This window comes from Schistocerca cancellata, chromosome 2, assembly GCF_023864275.1.
Source record: "Schistocerca cancellata isolate TAMUIC-IGC-003103 chromosome 2, iqSchCanc2.1, whole genome shotgun sequence".
Taxonomy (NCBI): Eukaryota; Metazoa; Arthropoda; class Insecta; order Orthoptera; family Acrididae; genus Schistocerca; species Schistocerca cancellata.
This window is the reverse complement of record NC_064627.1, coordinates 868,775,760-868,783,043: the sequence shown is the minus strand read 5'-3', so window position 1 is coordinate 868,783,043 and position 7,284 is coordinate 868,775,760. Positions and strand designations below refer to the sequence as shown.

The 7,284-nt window shown below is 42.7% G+C and overlaps 1 protein-coding gene across 1 annotated transcript in view; it reads left to right on the top strand.

Annotated features, from left to right (window-relative positions):
• LOC126162818 (spermatogenesis-associated protein 20) overlaps positions 1-7,284 on the top strand; it is a 299,482-nt gene that overhangs the window by 266,263 nt on the left and 25,935 nt on the right. The gene's annotated exons all lie outside the window — the stretch shown is intronic.

Sequence of the window (7,284 nt, the reverse complement as noted above, 5' to 3'; positions counted from 1 at the left end):
GCCTCTTACGGCTCACATCTTTTTTCCTTTTCCTGTGTTTTACTTGCAAAACATTTATTCGTTCTTCCAAATTTAAGTATAAGTAAAGATTATTGAAATTACGTTGACGTCCCTAAAGTAGAACATTGTAAATCTCGGGATACACATCTTCACACAACGCTGGAAAAAACAAGCTAGTGTTATAGAAGACTCTAGTTCCGAATGTACTCTGGATATTTTTTCTCAGAGCTTTAGATTTCGTCTTCAGTTTCTTTATGGGTATTAAACACAACGAAAATTAATAAACAGAGGAATTCAACATCGACAAAACAATATTGGCCAACGCTTTGATTTTATGTTGCTTGCCATACTCGGAACGTGAAAGTCGTCAGTTAGGTGTGTCAGTTCATGATTCACATTCCAAGAATGAGCACGCCATTTGATAAGGTTTTCCACTCACCTTTAGTTACAATTTTCCAGTGCTCAGTTCTTTTCAGGTTTAATTTAAAAGTTAATAATTTGACAGATTTGTCACATATGAATAATTTTGCAACACAGTGAAGGGAACATGGCGATACAAGAAAGTGTTTAACAAATACTAAGGGACGAAGTGCGAGGTCATTCACATGGGTACTAAAAGAAATCCGATAATTTTTGGGTATACTATAAATAGTACAAATCTAAGGGCTGTCAATTCGGCTAAATACCTAGGAACTACAATTACGAGCAACTTAAATTGGAAAGACTACATAGATAATATCTTGGGTAATGCGAAACAAAGACTGCGCTTTGTTGGCTGAACACTTAGAAGATGCGACAAACCCACTAAAGAGACAGCCTACATTACACTTGTCCGTCCTTTGCTGGAATATTGCTGCGCGGTGTGGGATCCTTACCAGGTAGGATTGACGGAGGACATCGAAAAAGTGCAAAGAAGGGCAGCTCGTTTCGTGTTATCGCGCAATAGGGGTGAGAGTGTCACTCATTTGATACGTGAGTTAGGGTGGCAGTCACTGAAACAAAGGCGGTTTTCTTTGCGGCGAGATCTATTTACGAAATTTCAATCACCAACTTTCTCTTCCGAATGCGAAAATACTCTCCTGGAAATTGAAATAAGAACACCGTGAATTCATTGTCCCAGGAAGGGGAAACTTTATTGACACATTCCTGGGGTCAGATACATCACATGATCACACTGACAGAACCACAGGCACATAGACACAGGCAACAGAGCATGCACAATGTCGGCACTAGTACAGTGTATATCCACCTTTCGCAGAAATCCAGGCTGCTATTCTCCCATGGAGACGATCGTAGAGATGCTGGATGTAGTCCTGTGGAACGGCTTGCCATGCCATTTCCACCTGGCGCCTCAGTTGGACCAGCGTTCGTGCTGGACGTGCAGACCGCGTGAGACGACGCTTCATCCAGTCCCAAACATGCTCAATGGGGGACAGATCCGGAGATCTTGCTGGCCAGGGTAGTTGACTTACACCTAGAGCACGTTGGGTGGCACGGGATACATGCGGACGTGCATTGTCCTGTTGGAACAGCAAGTTGCCTTGCCGGTCTAGGAATGGTAGAACGATGGGTTCGATGACGGTTTGGATGTACCGTGCACTATTCAGTGTCCCCTCGACGATCACCAGTGGTGTACGGCCAGTGTAGGAGATCGCTCCCCACACCATGATGCCGGGTGTTGGCCCTGTGTGCCTCGGTCGTATGCAGTCCTGATTGTGGCGCTCACCTGCACGGCGCCAAACACGCATACGACCATCATTGGCACCAAGGCAGAAGCGACTCTCATCGCTGAAGACGACACGTCTCCATTCGTCCCTCCATTCACGCCAGTCGCGACACCACTGGAGGCGGGCTGCACGATGTTGGGGCGTGAGCGGAAGACGGCCTAACGGTGTGCGGGACCGTAGCCCAGCTTCATGGAGACGGTTGCGAATGGTCCTCGCCGATACCCCAGGAGCAACAGTGTCACTAATTTGCTGGGAAGTGGCGGTGCGGTCCCCTACGGCACTGCGTAGGATCCTACGGTCTTGGCGTGCACCCGTGCGTCGCTGCGGTCCGGTCCCAGGTCGACGGGCACGTGCACCTTCCGCCGACCACTGGCGACAACATCGATGTACTGTGGAGACCTCACGCCCCACGTGTTGAGCAATTCGGCGGTACGTCCACCCGGCCTCCCGCATGCCCACTATACGCCCTCGCTCAAAGTCCGTCAACTGCACATACGGTTCACGTCCACGCTGTCGCGGCATGCTACCAGTGTTAAAGACTACGATGGAGCTCCGTATGCCACGGCAAACTGGCTGAAACTGACGGCGGCGGTGCAGAAATATTGCGCAGCTAGCGCCATTCGACGGCCAACACCGCGGTTCCTGGTGTGTCCGCTGTGCCGTGCGTGTGATCATTGCTTGTACAGCCCTCTCGCAGTGTCCGGAGCAAGTATGGTGGGTCTGACACACCGGTGTCAATGTGTTCTTTTTTCCATTTCCAGGAGTGTATTTTGTTGATACCCACCTACATAGGGAGAAATGATCATCATAATAAAATAAGAGAAATGAGAGATCGAACGGAAAGATTTAGGTGTTCCTCTTTCCCACGCGCCATTCGAGAGTGGAATGGTAGAGAAGTATCATGAAAATGGTTCGATGAACCCGCTGCCAGGCACTTAAGTATGAATTGCAGAGTAACCATGTAGATGTAGATGTAGAAATTCTGTGACTGTATTTTCAAGTTACTTTAACGGCGAACAAATTTTCGAACGCTTGGAGAACTTTGAACTAATGATTCTCGTACAGTAAGGTGCTGTCATTCGTTACGTTAATATATTTACTGCTTATTTCATCAGGTTAATTACTTCGACTCGAGAAACATTGTCTGTCTTTCCTTTTCATGGCGGAGTGACCTCCACGTCCACATAAATATCTACATACTTGGTCTGCGATTCACACTGAAATGACTAGCAGAGGGTTCTTCGAACCACCTTCAGACTTTTTCTCTTTAAGTTGGCGACAATAGAATATTTTCACGTTCAGAGGAGGTAGTTGGTGATTAAAATTTCGTGAAAACAACTCGCCGCAATGTAAAGCGATTGAAATTTCGTGACAAGATCTCGTCGCAACGAAAATGCCTATGTTTTGACGATAGCTACCCCAACTCACTTATCATATCCGTGACACTTTCGCCCCTATTTCGCAATATACAAAATGAGCTGCACTTCGTTGGACTATTTACAATGTCCTCCGTCACTCCTGTCTGACAAGAATCCCGTACCGCACAGCAGAACTGTAGCACAGGGCGGACAAGTGTAATGTAGGCAGCCTCGTTTGTAGACCTGTTGGATATTCGAAGTCAGGGGCGACCAATCCGCACGATGCCCGCCTGGCGCTAATTTGAAAGAAAAATTTAACTTTTATTTCACGTAAAACACCCAAAAGAGCATTCCCTCAAGCGTCTTTCGTATCATATACAACTACAATAGGACTATCTCAGATCACTGATTCAATTATCGTTAGATTTTTGTCTCTATTCCCGTTAAAAAAAAATAATGGTGGGGGGGGGGGGGTACATTTGTTGTGCTGCGCGAGTGAGACGAATGCTAGACACAGCCAATACATTCCATATTTAATTTTACTGCAAACTCAAAACACTATAGGCCGTAAAGTTGCGGCCCTTCACGTGTATATGTGATGCACATTCGATCGCAATACACCTATCATCACTTCAGATAAGTAAAGCCACTTTTTATTTTCGATGCTTGTCTTTAATTTTAGTAAGCTTGTATTTATTTTATGTATTCAATTATTGTGAGTAGGTACACCAATCGACATTTGCAATGATTTCTGCCTCAGTATCTTCTTTTTATTTTAGTAGTACAAAATAGATAGATAGTTAATTGTTCAAATGGTTCAAATGGCTCTGAGTACTATGGGACTCAACTGCTGAGGTCATCAGTCCCTTAGAACTTAGAACTACTGAAAACCTAACTAACCTAACGACATCACAAACATCCATGCCCGAGGTAGGATTCGAACATGCGACCGTGGCGGTCGCGCGGTTCTAGACTGTAGCGCCTAGAACCGCTCGGCAACCCCGGCCGGCGCTTAATTGTAATAATGTGCTTTTACTAATGATGTTTTAAGGATTCCGCATTAAAAAGGTAGGAAAGGGACCCATCTAGTAAAACTTCACCCACTCCCTTTCTCTCTTATTTACAACTAATAACGTTACCGACCTGAAATTTAGAATAGTTTTAAGAAACAATCATAACAAAAGAAATCGAAATGGGGATCGAAATTTTAAGGTAAGGCTGCTAGTTTAAGTGAAACAAATGTAATTTTTTTATATTCATGATACATGACGTTCACAACTAAAATATCAATTTTCTAAAGCAGTTGAAAATTATTCTCAAAAATTCTCAAGAGACCGCCTGTGAAGTTTTCCAAGTGCGCTTAATACTCAAATGAAAGACCCATTACTCGACGAGCAGATTAGATCTGTGGCACGAGGCTAGTGTTCCATGTGCAGGGCCAGGGTTCGATTCCGAGATAAGTTGTATTTTTGAACATGTGTGCATAATTGATACATTTTTTTAAACGCAGTTGCATGCTCTGCAAGCATTTCCCTGAAGGGTGAAATACAAAAAGACTGAAATAAAATCAGCGCTCGAGAATTGTAATTGCTGGATTGGTGTTCGAGTTTTGGTTATTACTTTTTTAGTTTTTTTTCGTTCAATTTGAATACCTACGTCATATAAATATGGACTAATTAGCACATGTTTAATTGTCATTTTTAGGAAAAATGCACGTCTCCTAATTTTTAATTACATATCACACAAAAAATCCATTTTCATTGCAAATATAAATTCCTAATCACCGATACTTTGTATATAAGATGATTTGAAAAAAGAAAAACATTTCAAATTAATTTTTTTTCCATCTTCATGTACCCTACGCTTCACGGAAATGCCAGTGGAACATGAACATTTGTTTAAAAATTTACCACAAGTGGCAATCGAAGGCCACCCGTGTGGCAGTTGGATATCTATCACACAGCTACACAGCCCATCAGAACAGTCAGCTTGCTTTACGGTGTAAACAACTTCCGGAGACTTGAAAGTAGACTTTGTAGGGAATTTTTGAGAGTTTCATCGAACTACTTTAGGCAACTGATATTTGATTCTGTACTTCACATACCACATATATAAAAAATTACAAACCTCCGAGTACAGCGTGGACTATTTGTTAATTCCGACTTATGGTAAACAAATCTCGGTTTCACTTCAACAGGTAAACTTGGTATGGCGTCAATTAGTAAACAAATAGGACCTAAGAAGACGAAAGTTACAGAGGAGTTGAGAACTTTCGAAGACAAATGGACTGTAAACTATTTTTTTGGAATATAAAACAAAACACCTTTGTCTGATAGGCAATGAATCTGTCCCTGTTCCTAAAGAATATAATATAAAACAGCATTACGAGGCTAAACATGCAGTTATGTTTGCTAAGTACAAGGGACAATTTCGACAAGACAAGGTAAACGACTTAAAAAAGGAAGCTTTCTGCTCTGCAGCAGGTATTTACGAGAGCGTATTCAGAGTCAACATGTTACGTGAAAGTGAGTTATGCAGTAGCTCTGATACTGGCAAAAAAAATCAAAGCCATATTCAGATGGCGAAATGGTTAATAAACGCTTAGAGACCTTCTACCCAGAAAAGAGAAACGATTTCTCAGAAATAAGCCTGTCTTGTCAAACTTATACTATACGTGACATTAGAAGACAAATTGAAGATAATTTGAAAAATCGTGCATCTGAATTTATATTTTATTCTCTAGCTTTGAATGAATGCACAGATATAAGGGATACCTCCAAAGTGGCGACTTATGTCACAGGTGTTGATGACCGTTTTAACGAAACAGAAGAATCAGCGCGTTGTATCCACTTAGGGATACCATGAAGTTACGAGTTTTGTTAGAAGCAGGTATATGGACATGACGTCGCTTTTCGTTAAAAATTAACAACCCGTCGTGGATAATAATAATAATGGATGGTGCTCCAGGATTCGGTGGGAAACAGAGAGCTTTAGTTCAGTGATTGAAAATGAGGCCCGCAGAGTTGGCAAATCACCGATACAATCCATTAAGAGAATTTATTTACAAAGTCCCTCAAAATGGACCATGTTATGAAAGTAGTTGTCAAAACAATGAACTTAATTGAGTCGAAAGGATTGAATCACCGTTAGTTCCAAGATTTCCTGAAGTCTTTGTATTCAAAATATGATAACATTTCGTATTATACAGAAGTAAGATGGTTAACCCGTGCGAAAATGTTGACAAGAGTGTTTAATTTGAAGCATGAAATACAATCATTCTTCGAAAGGAAGTCAAAGATACTCCCGGAGCTCGAAGATAAAGAAAGGCTCCCGACTTTGCTTTCCTGGTCGATATAACTAGCCACCAAAATGATGTTAATACTTAACTCCAAGGAAACGATCAGCTGATTAATGTCATCCATGATCTTATTCCGCATTACAGTGAAAATTGGACTTTGGGAAGAACAGTTACGAACAAAAACTACACACATTTTGCTACACTGTCAAAGCAATCAGAGTCAGACGGGGGCAGCGATTAAATACGCTTCTTCGATATCTGACTTGAAATACGAATGCTAAAACCCTTTCAAAATTTTAAGAAACATCGTGTGGGCTTTTATTCTTTTTTTTTGTTTTTGCTACGCCATTCTCAATAGACATGAATTCGCTACCGGGACATTAATAAATGGAATGCTGCGAAGTGCAATGTGATGCACAGTTAAAAGCAAAATATATCGGGTTGCCAGAATGAGATTTTCACTCTGCAGCGGAGTGTGCGCTGATATGAAACTTCCTGGCAGATTAAAACTGTGTGCCCGACCGAGACTCGAACTCGCGACCTTTGCCTTTCGCGGGCAAGTGCTCTACCATCTGAGCTACCGAAGCACGACTCACGCCCGGTCTCACAGCTTTACTTCTGCCACTATCTCGTCTCCTACCTTCCAAACTTTACAGAAGCTCTCCTGCGAACCTTGCAGAACTAGCACTCCTGAAAGAAAGGATATTGCGGAGACATGGCTTAGCCACAGCCTGGAGGATGTTTCCAGAATGAGATTTTCACTCTGCAGCGGAGTGTGCGCTGATATGGAATTTCCTGGCAGATTAAAACTGTGTGCCCGACCGAGACTCGAACTCGGGGCCTTTGCCTTTCGCGGGCAAGTGCTCTACCATCTGAGCTACCGAAGCACGACTCTGGCCCG